Source organism: Pinus tabuliformis, chromosome 1_1 (assembly GCF_031772625.1).
Source record: "Pinus tabuliformis cultivar Carrire ecotype Pingquan chromosome 1_1, CPIR1, whole genome shotgun sequence".
NCBI classification, from domain to species: domain Eukaryota; kingdom Viridiplantae; phylum Streptophyta; class Pinopsida; order Pinales; family Pinaceae; genus Pinus; species Pinus tabuliformis.
This window is the reverse complement of record NC_142297.1, coordinates 76,530,164-76,549,478: the sequence shown is the minus strand read 5'-3', so window position 1 is coordinate 76,549,478 and position 19,315 is coordinate 76,530,164.

Sequence of the window (19,315 nt, the reverse complement as noted above, 5' to 3'; positions counted from 1 at the left end):
ACATATTCTGCTTCTGTTGTTGAAAGTGCAACAACACTTTGGATTTTTGAAACCCAACTGACAGTTGTTCGACCTACAGTAAATACATATCTTGTAGTGCTCCTCCTGTTATCTCTGTCACCTGCCATATTTGCATCAACATATCCCTGTAGAGAAATGTTTGAACCACCAAAGCATAATGCTTGATTTGTGGTAGCTTTCAAATATCTGAGAATCCATTTCACTGCCATCCAATGTTCCTTTCCTAGATTGTTCATGTACCTGCTTACAACTCCCACTGCATGTGCAATATCAGGCCTTGTCCAGACCATTGCATAAATTAAGCTTCCAACTGCTGATGCATATGGAAATTTAGACATATAATCCATGTCTTCTTAGGTCTTTGGGCACATTTCCTTACTAAGTTTGAAATGGCTAGCAAAAGGTGTACTAATTGGTTTTGCATTGTGCATATTCAATTTTTTCAACACCTTTTGTATGTACTCATTCTAAGACAATGTTAATTTGCGATTTTTCCTGTCTCTAGTTATTCTCATACCAAGGATTTTTTTTGTAGCTCCAAAATCCTTCATTGCAAATGAATTTGACAATTTTCTTTTGAGCACATTTATTTCCTACATGTTAGACCTTGCAGCAAGCATGTCATCCACATATAATAACAATATAATATAGTTGCCATCATTTTTATTTTTTAGATAAACACAATGATCAGAGTGACATCTAGTATAACCTTGTTCAGACATAAACTTGTCAAATTTTAGATACCACTGCCTTGGAGCCTGTTTTAAGCCATACAAGCTCTTCTTCAACCTGCACACTAGTTTCTCCTTCCCTTTCACCTCATATCCTTGTGGTTGCTGCATATATATCTCTTCCTCCAAATCCCCATGGAGAAAGGTCTTCTGTACATCTAACTTCTCAAGATGCAAATCTTCAACTACTACTAGACTTAAAATAGTTCTGATCGAAGTCATTTTAACAACAGGAGAAAATATTCCATCAAAATCAATACCTTTCTTCTGTGCAAACCCCTTCACCACAAGTCTAGCTTTGTACCTTTGTTTTCTTCCATCTTCTTCCTTCAGCCTATAAACCCATTTATTCTTCAATGTAGTTTTTCCTGCAGGCAACCTGACTAAGTCCCAAGTCTGGTTATTCATTAAGAGTCCATCTCTTCTTCCATGGCTACCTCCCACTTTTTCCTGCTTTCAACCTGCATTGCTTATTCATAACATTCGGGTTCACCAAAATCAGTCAACAATAAATAATATAATGAAGGAGAGTATTGTTCAAGGGGTATACTTATCCTGGTAGATCTTCTAACACCACTTTCAGGTGTTTGGGGTGCCTGTTACTGTTGTGGTTGTTGATTATTATTATTTTCAGGCACCTTTACTTTTCAGTGATCTCATCAAGAACTATGTATTCCTTGTTTTCTTTTTCCTGTTTCTTTTCCTGCAACTGATTCTTATACAAGACCTTTTCATTGAATATTACATCTCTAATCCTAATGATTTTGTGATTTTCATAATCATATAAGAGATAACCAAAATCATTAACACCATATCCCATAAAGGTACATTTCTTTGATTTCGCCTCAAGCTTTGTTCTATTTTCTTTATTAATATGGACAAAGGCCTCACAACCAAAAAGCTTTAAAAAAGAGTAGTTTACCTTTTTACCTATCCATGCTTCCTCTGGAACACCACCATCCAAGGAACTTGAAGGCCCTCTGTTTATTAGATAAACATCAGTATCTACAACATCTGCCCAAAATTGTAAAGACAATCCTGCATGCAATCTCATGCACCTTGCACGCTCCATGATTGTTCTGTTCATCCTTTCTGACACGCCATTTTCTTGTGGTGTTCTTGGAACTGTCTTCTCTCTGCAAATTCCATGCTCTCAATAGTACCTATCAAACTCTTTGCTGCAATATTCACCGCCATTGTCTAATTTGAGACACTTCAATTTCTTTCCTGTCTCAATCTCAACCAAAGCTTTCCATTTCTTAAAAGTATCAAATACATCAGATTTGCTCTTAATACAATAAATCCAATTTTTTCTAGTTGCATCATCAATAAAATTAACATAATAAAGAGAGCCACCGAGAGATGATACCTGAGCAGGTCCCCATACATCTGTATGCACAAGCTCTAATTTTTCGCTCTTCTTTTCTTTCCCAACTCTAAGAAATCTGACTCTCTTCTATTTTCCATAAATGCAATTCTCACAGAAGTCCAAATCAACATTCTTCAAACCCGGCAAAAAATTCCTTAAGTGAAGAATCTTCATCCCCTTCTCACTCATGTGTCTGAGCCTATGATGCCATAATGTTGCATCTGCTCCTTTGGAAGTTAAAGCATTAACAGAGTTAGAAATACCATTGCATAAATACAATGTACCAACCTTTTCACCTTTTGCTATTACCAGGGCTCCTTTGGTGACCTTCCAAGCTTTATCTGTGAAAGTTGTCACACAACCTTCACCGCCTAACTGCCCTGTTGAAATCAGATTTTTCTTCAGATCTGGAACATGCCTTACCTCCTTTAGTAGCCATTGGCTTCCATTCTGCTGTTTTACAAGAACCTTACCCATTCCAACAATTTTACAGGGTTTATCATCACCCAAACGTACTTGTCCAAAATCTCCTTGAACATAGTCATGAAAATATTTCTTATCAGGTGTGGCATGGAATGAGGCCCCTGAATCTACCACCCAGGAATCAGTAATATTTTCAAAAGAAAGAATCAAAGAATCTTGTAACACCTCACCTGTCACATTTGCTTCATGATTATTTTCTTGTTGTGCATCTCCTTCTTTTCCCTTTCGAGATCTATAGTCTTTTTTTAGGTGTCCTTTCTTTCCGCATTTCCAGCACACTATCCCCGTTCTGGACTTGGATCTGCCTTTCCTTGATTTACTGCGATATCTTGAGCTCTTTCCTCTTTCCATTTTTCTTCCCCTAGACTCTGCACTTAAAGCATTACCCGATGTCTCACTGGATCTTTTCCGTTGCATTTCCTCGCTAAGGATAGCACTGACAACATCATCAAACTTTAAAGTACTAGATCCAGAAACAGAGTTACTAATGGCCATTACTAAACCATTCCAACTTTCTGGCAATGAGCACAAGAATAACAGAGCTCTAACTTCATCATCAAAGTTTACCCCTACAGAACTTAACCGACTTGTAACAGTGTTAAAATCATTTAAATGGTCTGCAACAAATCCACCTTTGACATCTTCATATTAAATAACCGTTTCATCATAAATACCTTGTTTGAGGTTGAGGGTTTTTCATATAGTTTCGCCAACGCCTTAATCAAACCCTCTATCGTTGTTTCCTTCGAAATTTTCAAGGCAACCGACGCTGCGAGGCACAACCATACTGTTCCAAGTGCCTTTCTATCGAGAAGGTTCCATTCTTCATCTCTCATACCCGTCAGCATTTTTGTTTTTCCGCCCAATGGTAGGTATAGGTCTTTTTGATACAGATAATCTTCCATCTGCATCTTCCACAACGAGAAGTTTTGGTCGTTAAATTTCTCAACCCTAAACTTACCATCTTCTGCCATTGCTCCCACTCGAACGAGGAACCTTTCTTTCTTGCGAGTTTATCAGCCAAATAGACTTTCAGCTCTGATACCAGTTGTTAGAAAATTATAAATTACAGAGAAATGGAACACATAGAATATAGCAGAAATATAAACATAGAAAACACATAAAACCAGAGAGACACATATATACGTGGTTCACCCAGTTTGGGCTACGTCCACCCCAAATAACCAGTCCTTCCTTTTTATTATCCAGCAAAATAAAGAGACACAACCTATAGTAGATCCGTTGTAATATCCTCTGTTTTCTCTCACAGTCTCGCCTCTCTGTTTCTCGCTCAAAGAATACACATCTATTACACAACCTCAATACAATGCCCTCATACAACGAGAGGGGTTGCCTTCTAGGGCAAAAAACCCTAAACTAAACATAAGTTCTACCGTCAGATCATCCGCCAAATGAACAGCCCAGATTGACTAGAAATTACTATACTTTTACAAGGAAATTTTACATCTATTTTTAGCTTCGAGGGCACTGCCCTCGAAAGCCCCACGGGGGGACTGCTAGCCCCCAGACCCCCCACCTGGGGGGGATGGTCCCCACCGAACCCTCGCGGGGGGGACAAGTCACCCCCGCACCCCCCCGCGTGGAGGGGTGTACAAACTTCCTGGGGTATACATCCGGCTGAAACAAAGACCTCTAAATAATCATGCTCCACACCCAACAGATTACTGGACTAAACTCACATTCCTACACTAGAGGATGTGTACAGTTATGTTATACTACTCCAATATGATTTTTCCGAATTAGAACAGTTAAAAGCATGTTTGCCTCCAAATATAGAAGGGAAGTGGTTGTTGCAGCATCATATACCATTCTTCGTGGATGACATCCCAAAGTCAATGAAAGAGACAAATTTGATGACTTGCGGCTATTTCTAGACTAAGATCTCCTCGATCCAATGTAATTATCGTATGGTGGAGGTATTACACGTGTACTTTTCCGACATATGCACATTCTGCTGTCTCATCCCCAACAACATTATCCTCAAGATGATATTGATATTCCAAAGTCTTTGATAAAAGTCGTTCCTCTAAGTGATACACCTATGAGCAATTCATCACCACACAAAGAAGAAGAGAACAATCAAATCACACTTTCTAGCAATATCACCATTCCAGGAAAAGAGGAACAATTCACTTGTTTCGACATTTAGTTGCAAAACTAATTTTATTCTTGGAAAATTGTTGAGATCGATGATCTGTGCTCCTATATTTCAATTGGTTGATTCAAAATCCCAAATTGTAATTGAATGCCTATATATAAGCTTAGATTTTACCTTTAGCAGAGAATTAGTCAGTCAATTAATCCGTTGATAGCATAAGCACACACAGGCATAGAAGGAATGCACAGAAGGGAGGAGAAGCTAGTCCCAATATAGCATCATGTAGATTATAGCTTATGGATCGCTTCTCCTACTTGCTGGAGTTAAGTTTTTGTCTACATTATGTAAAGATTGTTTTCCAAAATTAATTGAAGCAATTTTCAGCCATGCTATGTCTATCTATTTGTTGCATCTAATGATTTTAATTCCTATGTGAAGCAGGTTACGAATAGAGGGTGCGAGTTGGATAGGTTGGCCGCCAGACCAACTCGACACTGTTCTGCATCTCTTAAATTAAACAAAATTTCAATTTTTATTTACTGTGTGAAGTTTATTCAGTTATTTACAGTCTCATTCCTTCTTCAAATTGGTGTCATTTGATTTGCTGTGATTTTTCCTTTCAAATGCAAGATTAATTTGATTTGTTGCATTAAGAATTGTGCTTGCACTCATAATATTTCTTCATATTGAATGAGGAGAGAGATTTATATTAAATCAATTTATTTCATAAGTTTATTTACACAGTAAATTTACTTGTTATTTTGCCAATGCTTTCAGGGTAATTTTACACATAGGTACACATAGGTAGATGCAAGCAGAATGGCTTTGAATTTGAATTTATTCTAGCATTTGCAGTCTTTTTGATATTGTGTTGGCAGTGCTTGGTTTCCAGATCTAATTTCCCTTTTGTTTGCTCGTACTTAGAATTTCCTTTTGCATTGTTAAATAGTACAGGATTGCCTTTTATTTCCCACATGACTTTAATTGTTTGGATTGGTGTTTCTCGAATTCTATTTTAGTGCAGGATTTCATTTATTGTTGAGATTGATGCACAAGATAGACTAGAATTTGTTTTACAGGTTTCCAGGGGCTTTCTCTAGCATTTCCAATGTTGTGTCTCGAAGTTCATGAACTATCTGGATTGAAAATTAAATGTTGGTACATTTATAGACCCTATACTGCACCCAAAATTTTGGCGTCGTTGACGGGGAGGCATTTAGGGATTGACCTTGGTGACCTGTTGCATTTTTTTTCCTTCACCTAGTTTCTCTTGCAATTTTATATCCTTTGAATTTATTTATTTGCTGCACTGTTTCTTTAAGGTTTCTCATTTTCTCTGATGTTGTAAGAACTCCCCACCACACACACACACACACACACACATATATATCTCTGTGTATATATATGTGTGTGTGTGTGTGTGTGTGTGTATGTGTGTGTATATGTGTGTGTATGTGTGTGTGTGTCTATACACACACACACACACACACACACACACACACACACATATATATATATACATACATATATATATATATATACTATTCATCTGCTAACGAATTTACCAGTTGGCTGGTTAAAAACAGGAAAATGGTATTTTGAGGAATCATCCAATAAGGTGTTTTTATGCTGCTACAGAGACATACAATTCATCCAATGAAGAATTAACAAGTGAAAAATTTAATATTTTGATTGAACATAAAATTGCTATTGTTAAATCTTTGATTTCAAAATTGGATCATTTGCAGGAAGAGTAGAAGAAGGATGAAAAACCACTGCTTATCTTTTGCACCAACTGTAGAAAGAAACACTTCATTGGAAAGTGACCACTTAATAGCCTAGAAGTTCACAAAATTTGTGAAGAGTACCATTCAACAGAACATTACCAATCACTACCAGGATTACTATAGGCACTCAGGAAATCAAGTAAGGAATCAAATCGAATACCAGGTATAACTTAAAACCCATCACCATTTGATACTTGGAATAATGCTTATTTTCTTGAGCAGGTTCCTCAACATGTTTATAATCCTGCAATTTCATGGAAAACTTTTAATCCTCAATTGAACACCCTGCTTCATGGCCGCAGTGGTACTCTCCTTGGCCCTCATCCTCGAGCCAAATATCTCCATGGCCTCAAGAATCATTTAGATCCTTCTCTCTAGGGTATTCTCCCATGCAAATTCAATTACTTGAGCATCAACAACAACCACAATTTCTTTCCAATGCACCATCAAGTAATCCTCCACCATGGTCCTAGTTGCATGTGCAACCTTGCCCCAATCCTAGCCCTAATCCTTACCCTAGACCTAGCCCTAATCCACACTCTAGACCTAATCCTAGCCCATACCTTAATCCATACTCTAGACCTAATCCTAGCCCATACCTTAATCCGTACCCTATACCTAGCCCTAATCCATACACTAGACCTAACCCTAGCCCATACCCTAATCCAAATCCTAGACCTAACCCTATTTCAAAGCCTAATCCCAATCCAAATCCAAATCTTAGTCCAAGCCTTAACCAAAACCTTAGCCCAAACCATATCATAAACTCCAATCTAAACCATTAGGTTGCACAACAGTTTGAAACACCTATTCTTCCCGCTATCGAACAAAATGTCACATCTTCCATGTTGGGAAAGGGAATGAATTTGGAAACTTCCCCCATTACCGCAGAACATTTACCCAAGGAAGATATAATTCAAAGACCACCAGAGGAGCAATCTTTCATTGGAACTTGTTCTCAAAATGTTGTTGAAGCTCAAAACCCTAGAATCTCTCTCAACCATTCTTGTCAATTTGAAAATCAAATATTTGAGCCTAAACTTGAGGGATTTATCTTTTTTCTTTCACCAGATTCTTTGTGCCTCCAGGAGAGTGACTATCAAACTATGGAAGACTTGCATCAGTTGGAGAATCATAAATATGTGGATTCCATTGAATCCTGGTTTCGAGCAGTCATCAAGCCACCTTATTTCCTCATCATTCGGAAACTCTTGGTACCATATCAATTGAAGCAACTAGTTTCTCATGCTTTGGTATGTCTTGAAGTCTATTCTTTAAAACTAAGTGTGAGTATAATCAGCATTTTGTTATGCACATGGCTTCATTGGAAGTACGCCTACACTTAAAGGTGATATTTTCTTTAAAAATAGGGTAGGGTAATATGAGAATAATGAATAAAGATGTATAACAACACTCTTGAACTTGTGATTCCCTAAAATCACAACTTTGGAAATTTCTATTATTATGCACTCTCATGGTAAGACTTGTCAAAAGAACTTCACACTTAAGGCCTCATATTTTATAAAGTGACTTTGATTATTGATCAATATGTCAGTGAAGGGTATTGTTATAAGTTACATGTAATAATTTTTCCTTTTCTAACAAACTATCATACATAAAATCTTTTCAAGCACTTGTTCGAAGGAATCAATGAAAAAACCTCATATGGTGGACCACGCCTACAAAACTCTAATAAGATTTCATACAAAACCCTGACATGATCAACTCAAGGAACCTTTTTGTTCATTATCCGAGATGTTTTTTTAAATAAGTTCTTAGGGTAGCATGACCAACCAGTAAAGAATAGTAATTAAAAAAAAATCAAACCATCCTGCACTCTTAAGGAGTAGATTTTCTTCCCCACCTATTAAGTAACCTATCTAAGGTTAATTATAATAAGAGTTTTGTTCTAGAAACATAAAAAAATTAATTGAGGGATAGGAGGTCTCATTGCGAACTGACCAACTATGATCATGGATCCTAAGGAAAATGATATTACCGCTACTAGTCACCAAGCCAAGGTAATGGATTTCAGTTGAAAAGATGGAGGACAAGAGGTCTCATCACGAGCCAACTTATTCATTCTTGTTAGTTCTTGTGAATGGCACTACCATTAGCTGGTTACCAAGTAAGGAAAACGACCTTCAATTAATTTATAAAAATAGAAAAAGTAAATGTTCTTAAATGACTATGAATCTATCTCTAATACGCGGGACAAAATAATTTCATGAGGTTAAAAGGTATCCTTGTCGAGGCTATAGACGCTTGCTGGCAGCAGGGACATGCATGTGGTATTAAAGTTAATTTTACACTATGATTTACTTGGTTGTTTTTTCCTTTCCCTGAAATCATTATCAATCTCTTTAAGAATGGCTTTAAAATCCTTCTGTTGTTATGCCTTGGAGTTCTATCTTTTTGGAATGATTCTTATGGATGTGGGACCCTTAGTGTAGGTAATTCACTGTGCCCAGGCAAGAGGAGCTTCAACTATACATGGATAATGGTAAAACTATCACTATGGGAAGGTATTACTATGTCTACTTTTAACACCATGGCTTTTAAATCATGTCACTCATATTTACAACGAGGATATTAAATTGAAACCTCTTATTTGAGATGCCCCCAAGATATTCTTTTTTGAAATTTTAAAAGCTGGCTATTTTTATTCAAGTAATAACACCATCCTTGCAATTTAGCTTTTCCATGGCAGCTTTTGTTTTAGATTTTCTTGAAATCAGTCTAAGCAATAAAAAGTCCAACAGACACTTTGTTTTTAGAACAAGTCTTATTTAGTGCAGGAAGTGTGATCACACATAATTGCAGGAACATCATTTTGAATGCTTATAAATGTTCTTAATTTTGAAAGGGAGTGACAATGCCAGATTTCCTTGCATGAGGACATGCAAGATGGTTAGCATGGGGGGGTGTTGGGCCTCCATTTTGTCTTATTTTTACTCGAAATATATCATGTTGTTGTTTGGCTAAATGATTATTTTGAGATTATTCATTACTTCCCTTATTTTATTAGGATTAAAACATTATTAATAAAGGTTTGTCTGTTGCAGGTTTAAAATTGATTTGGTCATGCATTTATACAAGCTATGGACCTCCATTTACCTACCTATACCATGCAACAAATTCTTGCACCATTTTATGGCTTCCTACACTTTGAAGGATTCCTAGACTACACTCACATTCTTGCACAAGAGGATTGTACAGTTATGTTATACTGCTCCAATATTATTTTTCGGAATTAGAGTAGCTAAAATCATGTCTTCCTCCAAGTATAGAAGGGAAGTGGTTGTTGCAGCATCAGATACCATTCTCCATGGATGACATCTCAAAGTCAATGCAAGAGACAGATTTGATGACTTGCGGCTATTTCTGGACTAAGATCTCCTCGATCCATTGTAATTATCGTATAGTGGAGGTCTTACACATGTACTTTTCTAGGATATGCACATTCTGTTGTCTCATCCCCAACAATGTTATCCTCAAGATGACATTGATATTCCGAAGTCTTTGATAAAAGTCATTCCTCCAGGTGATACACCTGTGAGCAGTTCATGACCATGCAAAGAAGAATAGAGTAGTCAAATGGCACTTTCCAACAATATCACCATTCCAAGAAAAGAGGAGCAATTCACCTATTTCAACATTTAGTTGAAAAAGTAATTTTATTCCTGGAAACTTGTTGAGATCGATGACCTGCCCTCCTATATTTCAATTGGCTGATTTAAAAGCCAAAATTGTAATTCAATGCCTATATATAAGCTTAGAAATTACCTGGAGCAGAGAATTAGTCAGTCAATTGATCCTTCGATAGCATAAGCACGCACAGGCACAGAAGGAATGCGCAGAAGGGAGGAGAAGTTGGTCCTAATGTAGCATCATGCAAATTATAGCTTATGGATTGCTTCTCCTACTTGTTGGAGTTAAGTGTTTGTCTGCATAATGTAAAGATTGTTTTCCAGAATTAATTGAAGCAATTTTCAGCCATGCTCTGTTTATCTATTTGTTGCATCTAATGATTTTAATTCCTGTGTGAACCAGGTTACGAATAGAGGGTGCGAGTTGGCTAGGTTGGCCGCCAGACTAGCTCAACACCGCTCTGCATCTCTTAAATTAAACAACATTTAAATTATTATTTACTGTGTGAATTTTATTCAGTTAATTATAGTCTCTTTCCTTCTTCAAATTGGTGTTATTTGATTTGTTGTGATGTTTTCCTTTCAACTGCAAAATTAATTTGATTTGTTGCATTAAGAATTGTGCTTGCACTCGGAATATTTCTTCATATCGAATGAGGCGAGAGATTCATATTAAATCAATTTCTTTCATAAGTTTATTTACACAGTAAATTTACTTGTTATGTTGCCAATGCTTTCAGGTTAATTTTACACAGAGGTAGATGCAGTAGAATTATTGCAGGCATAATGGTTTTGCATTTGAATTTATTCCAGTATTTACAATCTTTGTGATATTGTGTCGGCACTGCTTGGTTTCCAGTTCTGATTTCCCTTATGTTTGCTTGTACTTAGAATTTCCTTTTGCATTGTTAAATAGTACATGATTGCCTTTTCTTTCCCACATGATTTTAATTGTTTGGATTGGTGTTTCTCGAATTCTATTTTAGTGTAGGATTTCATTTATTGTCGAGATTGATGTGCAAGATAGACTAGAATTTGTTTTGCAGGTTGCCACGTGCTCTCTCTGGCCTTTCCAGTGTTGTGTCTCGAAGTTCACGAACTATCCGAATTGACAATTAAATGTTCGTACATTTATAGACCCTATACTGCACCTAACAGTAATATTACTAGTAGAAATTTTGCAATGATAACAAAGACATGCACAAATAAATAACACAGAAAATTTCAAAAATGCATAAACATAAACCAGAAATTTCTGCAAATACCCAAACTGGCCAAATTTTATTAATAATATCTGTTGTGGTACAAATTAGTTGGAGAAATTTCACTTGGGCTTGCACAAGGAAAGCTAAAAGCACCAAGTGATGAGTATGAGAAAGCGAAACGGGTGCAATAATCAACACCACCAAAAAACTGTGCTACTCCTCCAAAACTACACTGTTGCTTGACTTCTCCCCGTGATTTACCCACTATAGAGTGCCCAGAAAATTCTATAAAAATAGGAGAGTGCTCCTTGCCCAAAACCGAGAAAAACCAGAAAGGGTTTACCTTAGTTCCAACTTTCGAAATTTGACCCTCCACCAAATTTGAATTTTGTTACTATGGCTACTCCTGTCAATCTCTTCTCTCCAAACTCTAGAAATCGTCCTCAAATTTCCCTCCCAATGATTTCCTAACACCTCATCTCCAAACTCACCCGGATGATGTTACCCCAAAAGAGTCTCACTCCAATGACTCTGTAGTCATGGATGAGATGATGCAATCTTCTTTATTATAAAGTGAGAGCTACGTGTAGGTTGGTCCTCTTGGTTGTGGCTTCCCTCCACACTCATGAAAATGATCAAAAAAAACTCATGTAGCTTCTTTTTCCAATTCCCCAACAACCCAACTCCACAAACAACCATTGAGTCCTCCCTCTATGCAGTGGTGACTCCCTGACTGTGTGCTTGTTGGGTAGCGAAAGCCTTGCAGAACGAGTATGGGGTGCGAAGCCTGGAATTTTGGGTAATATTAGGGTAAAAGACTGCGGAAAGCGCGGAGCACGAGCTATAGTAGGTTGAGTCAAAGGGTAGTCCGCTCGAAAATAATGTAAAGAAATAGTAATAGAGTCGGCCCGCGATGGGATCGTGGGCCAAGGGAAAGTATAAATAGAGTGAGGCTCTATGAGGGAAAGGCAGTTCAGTTTTGGTTTTGAGTCTTAACATGTAATGGGTGAATAGTCGGAGAGCAGTTTTAAGTCCGAGTTGAGGGAGTAGGGCAGAAGGTAGAGGCTCCGCAACTGTGTGCGCAGAGGCCTGGAAAGTCTGTAGCTGTGTGCGCAAACCCTTGCAGCTGAGTGCGCAGGGTGGATCTGGATGTATTGTTGAAGATTGATAATAAAGATAAGTTTCTTCTGAATTCTGTGTTAATTGCGATTTTACTCTTTTATGATAAATGAACTGTTATGATCTCGGCATTTGCTACTGTTGAATACATGTGAACTGGGTTAATCTTGATGCGCGAAGTAACCAAAAGTAATAAATGTTTGCTTAAAGATTGTTTTAACTAGATCAAACTAGTAATAAGTGATTCAAGCTGTAATAAGCGTGCTAAGGGTATTTCGATCTGTGCAGATCTGGAGCAGCGCGAGTCTACAGAACAGCGCACAAGCCGCAAACCACATCTAAGACATTCCCAGGGTGTGGAAACCTGGTTCCAGCACCCTCCCCTGCTACCTCGGGTGATACCTCAGTCCGCACTTAGCGAACTGTTTCCGAAAGGGCCGATAGCTGTGGGATTTGTTTGGCTAAATAATTCTTCCGAACCTGGGTCAAGCCCATATAAGCCAACAAATGGTTCCGTTGCCAGGACTGGGATCTACCTAAGGGGTGTCTAATGTGGGAACACCGAAATCCTACAAAGAAAGAACTTGAAGATTGGTGGGATCTGAAGCTCCACGAGTTCGCGGTTCAGGAAAACAGGAACTCGCAGATATCAGAGGAACAGTGGTTGGATCACTATATCCTCACGGACATACATGAGATCTTCTTCGTAACATTCCCGATAGAATTGTATGAGTGGATCGCAAAGTTAGCTAAGAGCGTGGGAAGGTGCAGATTAGACCAACTGATAGTGTGGACCCCAGAACTGGTGTGTAGACTAGAAGCCACTAAAGACAAACTCGCGCACGTGGTCGATCACTGGGTAGATCGAATCATTGGGGGATTTATCACTAAATTTGCAATAGATACCATTGTAAGCTACAGTGAAGCGGAAAGACAATTTCTCCAAGGACTACGGGGTCGGTACATCAAGTCAGTAAACACTTGGATTAAGATGTTGTTGTGCGAAAGATAGATTATGTGCATACATTAATCTCTGGGGTAACACGGAGTGGAAGAGGGTACCGGGGAACGGGAGGAGCAGGGAACAATCCTCTGATTTCTATCTCACAGGAAAGCGAGGAATATCTCGCTAGGTTCTCGCCCAAAAGTGTAGTCTGGTTGGTTACAAAATGCCTTCCGCTGATACCGCCTCCATCTACGCCATCACCCCCATCACCCACATCACATCCGTCCACACCACCTCCTTCACCACCTCCCAGAATAGGGATGGCGGCCGCAATCAAGTTACTGACCTTTCAAGGTATAGGGAATGAAGATCCAAGCTGGTTTTGGTTTGTGATAAACTCCATGTGGGATGTGCAAGGAATAACGGATGAAAACATCAAAAAGGCTACGCTGGTCAGTGCACTTCAGGACCACGCGCCGACATGGTACATAAAACACTCAACCAACCATTCGAATGAAGGACTAGCAGCTATACAGGATGCGCTTAATAAGGAATTTGGCTGACCAAAGTCTGAGAACCAATCGATCATTGGGTTCAAAGAAATAGCAATGCTTCCTGGTGAAACACCATGGGATCTGGACCAAAGATTAAAGAGTACTATTCGCGAGGCTAATATGACGTTGACCGACGGACAACATTGCGTGTGGTTTGTGGCATCGTTAACACCCCATCTGAGGATGGCTCTAAAACAACAGAAGATCTCAACCCAGGCTGAGGCACTAGAGACAGCAATGAGGTTATACGCGACCCCGATACCAGACCCAGGGTTGGGAGTTCAGTAACTCCACGCGCAACTTCAGAACTTGAGTTTGGAAGTACAAAGCTTGAAGCAAGGAAGAATGCCTCGATCAAGGGTACAATCGGAAGCAAGATGTATTAAATGCAAAAGCCAAGCACACGACAAAGACCATTGCCCAGTATTCATGAACTATCTGGCGGGGGGAGGCCCAATGCCATTAAAAGTGGAAGTCTAGACAGGACCAAATGCCATGCCTGCGCTCTGGTGCGTGATTTGCCAGGTGGGAGGGAAACATGCAACAGATAACTACCATCTATTACAGAAGTATACCCAGACCTCACAGCAGTTATATTGCAATTTTTGTCGATCAGTAGGACACGATGAGCGAACGTGTCGAAGTTATGACTTAATGATGGAACGGACCCCAACCTACTGGGTACAGGCTGAAACATGGGGAGGATTTCAAGGATGAGGTCGGGGAAGAGGATGGGGACCCAGCCGAGGTCGCGGACAAATAACTTGTTATAATTGTGGTGAACAAGGACACTACACTCGCAAGTGCACTAACCCAACTAGGATCTCATGTCCTTATTGTGAGCAGTTCGATCACGAATTGGTAGATTGTCCAACCTTGCTTGCCCAATTGAACGAGAAAGGGGTGCTTCAACCTCCGCCAACCCAGAATGTCCAGATGATGTGTGCGGAACCCCGCGAAGAAGACACTAGTATAAATATGGTATGAAGGAGCACGCAACGGTAGAAAGGAACAAAGGTGGGGAGCAAGGCGACCTACCTATGGGGGACCATACTATTGAACCAAAGCAGGGAAGGGCAGGACGAAACGAAAATCAAATAAGCTTCGCAAAAGCCACTACTTCAGGTAGGAAGGACCAAATGGAAGCCAAAATGGACCCCTACATGATCACCTCCTTTCTTGATGCATGCATGAAATTGTTGCGAAATCAGAAGGCTGTCCAAGGGTTACAGGAATTAATGACCAGGAGAGCTGAATTTAGCGAACCCCAAGTGGTTCGGAGGATAGGACGACATGCTCTACGTACTAGACGAGAAATGAGAATGACGACGCAAATAGGAGATTATGAAATGGATCAAGTCATCCTAAATTTAGGCTCGAATGTAAATATACTGCCTAAGCAAACTTGGGAGTGTATAGGCAAGCCCGTATTGCAATGGTCCCCGATTCAACTACAAATGGCCAACCAGCAAAAAGTCTTACTAATGGCCCGATTGTAAGTGGTGATGATGGATATCGATGGTGTAACAACCCAGACCGATTTCGAAGTCATAGAGCTTATCGATGATAGCAATCCTTACCCTGCTTTGCTCGGAATTCATTGGGCAATCGACATGAAAGGAATCATCGACTTGAAAAGGAGCATGATGACTTTCGAAACGAAGTCACTTGGCGTAGTAGTTCCGTTGGACCCAATGGAAGGGGAGCGCTACACAGAACCTGTCCGCGACGAGGAAAATAATGATGAACTAGATTGCATTTACAAGATAACGGCGCAGAGCCCCGATCAGATGCATTCCAACGACAATAGAAGAACCTCATGGGAACGTGAGAGTATCTGAACTATCGATTCTGAGGAGGAGGTGGAGCGCTGGCAGAATCGCTTGCAGGAAGTTACAACACTCAACTATAATAGGGTGACTCAATCGACACGATGTGAAGGAAGATGCCACCCGGAAGAGTAGGACATGACCACTAAAGACCAGCTCACATGTGTAGTACAGGAACAGCCCAGTGTGTCAGCAGACAAGGTGTGCACACCTATAGAAGGATCGGGGAAACTCAGATACAAGAGAAGGTTTCAACTCTGAATTGGAAGATATGCACGGTGGTTAAGTTGGCATAAAATGATAGCACGAAGAATACAGGTGTATGGCGGACGACCGACACCTCAAACAGACCAGAGTGGACCACAGGATCGTCAAGCTAGAGGGAAACACCTCCCTATGGCCCAATCAGCCACTATAGGCATAGCTTCTCCCACCAAAGATGGTGTCCGCGACAAGGTTCAGCAGTTGTGGGCTGCCATTTGGCATGCAAAATGACGACTTGATGAGTTGGAACAAATTGAGGCCTGAATCCGTGACCACAGTATGAAGTTGGATAATGCCATCCAGAAACTTCAATTAGAAGTGGCCGCCCTAGATGACGAAAAGGAATTTCCCAAGGAAACCAACATGGTTGGCTTTCCTACCTTGATACGGCTGCACCAAAAGCCACAAGGGCATGCACACCATAATTCCGTACTAGAAGCAGAAGGACATCTCGGGTGCTCACGACTTGAGTCAATGGGGAACCGAAGGACCCGCGGGAAGGGTTCGCCCTTCTGACTATCTGTCAAAGGATCAGTCCCAGCACCCCAAGCAGTTGGAAGAGGGTGCACAACTATAAAATAGGTTGTTGTACAGTGGCGCGATACGACCACCGGCTCCCTGCAGAAACTGCATCTGCGTCCTTGGGGATACGCTGCTGCAAAGGAAAGATGGAAAGTGACCATTGAAAATACTGCTCATGGTATGATGGCGCATTTAAAGCACCTTGAAGTGGGCGGTGGGTCAGTAAGGCAAAATCATAACCACCAAAGTCGCATTTATGAGCTACAACGAAAACACGCCACCAATTTCCAAGTTCCATCGATATATAAACAAAGTAAAGGTCACACCACCATGTCGTACTTTCTAGCAAGAGAATTGGTCCGTATTGCCTACATCATGAGCAACGAGGAAGTTGAAAATAGTTCGTGGGTTCAGGTAGTGCCGCAGCATTACAAAGATGTCATCTTGAAAGCTCAAAGGCCTACCACTGTTAGTCACAGCGGGAGCCACTGCAGGAAGTAGAACATTCTAAATCCCCACGACACCGAGGACCAAAAAGAAACCTCCACTTCCAGAATCAGTTCGACGGTCACCGCGACACCTGTAGGTTGGCAAGTACATAATGAAAGAAAAAGGTAAAACTGTTATCATCGATAGCAATGAAGAAACAGAAGAATCTCCCACAAGGGTCAAAGAGGACATCCCTGAGGAGGACCCTGTATAGCCAGTGCGACGACCCAAGTATATGCCTCCACGCAAGGAGATGAACAAGGTACCCACAAACTTGGATGAATTTAGCAATACAATCACTACCCCTCTCTCCCGAAAGATGTCCCAGTGGAAAAATCGATGGTTGGCCATGTCGCGATGATGAAATTTGATGATTGCAACCTTGCAGATTGAACAAAATTTCCCCATCTAGCAACAAATGCCTTAATGGACCACAAGATAGAAGGCATGGTGACAACTCTACAACCAAAGAAGTGGCTGCGAAAGGTGGACGAAGCTGGATTACTTTGTCTCTTGGCAATTCCACACTTTCTCTGGCCCCCTATTACTATGTTAGTCATCAAGCAGTTGCTTTGTCTAGCGCACGAAGATACACTATGGGTTAGTAAACCTGTCTGTATCACAGCAAAACTTGTTCAACGAGTTTCGCATCTACCCTAGGCCAGACAGAACCCTCAGGAAATTACGGCCAAAAGTAACGATGCAGGAATGATAGAACGACTAAAGAAGATGCATCAGCTCGCCAAGGGACCGCAAGGGTACGTCATTGACAGTATCTTCGACGACGTAGTTTGGGTGGCCACTCAGTTGCTGGTAGGAAAAGTAATGAGGAAATGTCGGAGCTCTGAGGTCTCTGCCATAGTTATTGCACTAGCTGAAGAATGTGCCGCTAGTGTACAATTCAATTGGTCACAGTTTCTTTGTGAAGAATTGCTGGCCAATTGTCGCGAAGTCCAGGAAGAAGGCAAGATGTTCTATTATGCGTGGCTGCTATAGTCTCTCATGTTGGTTGCTACTGAGTTACCTGAAGACAGCCAGTTTCTTGTTTTAACCTCGGAATGGCCGGAAGCTGCGCAGTATGCATCCCTCTGGGCGACCAAGGACGCAAAAAGTATTCGGGGGATTAATATCTTTTGGGTATTGATGGATGCAAATGTGCGTCAGTGGATCAATGAGTTACCATGCTTAACAATTGAAGTTTATGAGAGTATAAAGCACATTGTGGAATTCAAAGCAGATATGCATCATGTCTACATCCGAGCGCGGAATGACCCAGCCCAGACATGGACCCCTCTCTGGTTCATTGTCACTAATGATGTTGTTCACAAGATTGTTGAGGCTTGGCCTGCGGCTTGGCGAGGACCCATGGCAGTGGAACGAGACAAGACTGTTATTCAAAAACAAAAATAGGTAGCCAAGCATGCCACATAACAAAAGAGGAATGAACAGTATGCTACAAAGGTTAAGGCAGCGTGAGAAGCAAAACTCATAGCAACGGAAAAACCAGTACCAAGCATGCAGACACCAACAAAGGAAAAAGGCACTCAGAAGGAAACCGCTCAGCCGGCCGCAATGGATATGCCATCCACTACTACGGGTACCCCACTAAAGCGCTCAGCCACACCAGAGCGACCGAAGGCATGAAAGAAAGCAAAAGCATCTAAGACTGACAGTGAAGTTACCACCCTAACAGAGGGCAATCTAAATGACATCAAAAACATCATTCACGAAGCTACTCGGGAGGCAGTCGATGAGGCTATGTCGGAGTAGCACATTGTGTTGGGGGAGCTTCAGACGCAGTTACGTGAACTGGGATCAAGAATTGCGCAGGTAGGCCCTAGCCTTTCTACAAAAGCCTATGGTATGATAGCTACAGAACCATTGCTCAGATCCCAGGTTGCTCATTCTACTCTGATTCTGTCGGGCATGTTGGTTACCAACCAACCAAAAGATCGAGCAATACTAGAACGACTTACTAGATTGGTACTGAATGTGGCTACACTCCCACGCGATAGTTTGCAACAACTCCACGACAACACCACAATCGAACTTCACGCAAGGGCTGGCTACATCGACCAGATACTTCAAGAGAAGAAAATCAATATTGAACAACTACGGCTCCAACGCGATGAAGCAGTCACACAAAAAAACAATATGGAAAAGGTAGTAGTGGAAGCTTGTTTGAGTGCTCAGGCGTTAGATATTACAGGGGACTTGCCTGTTGAAG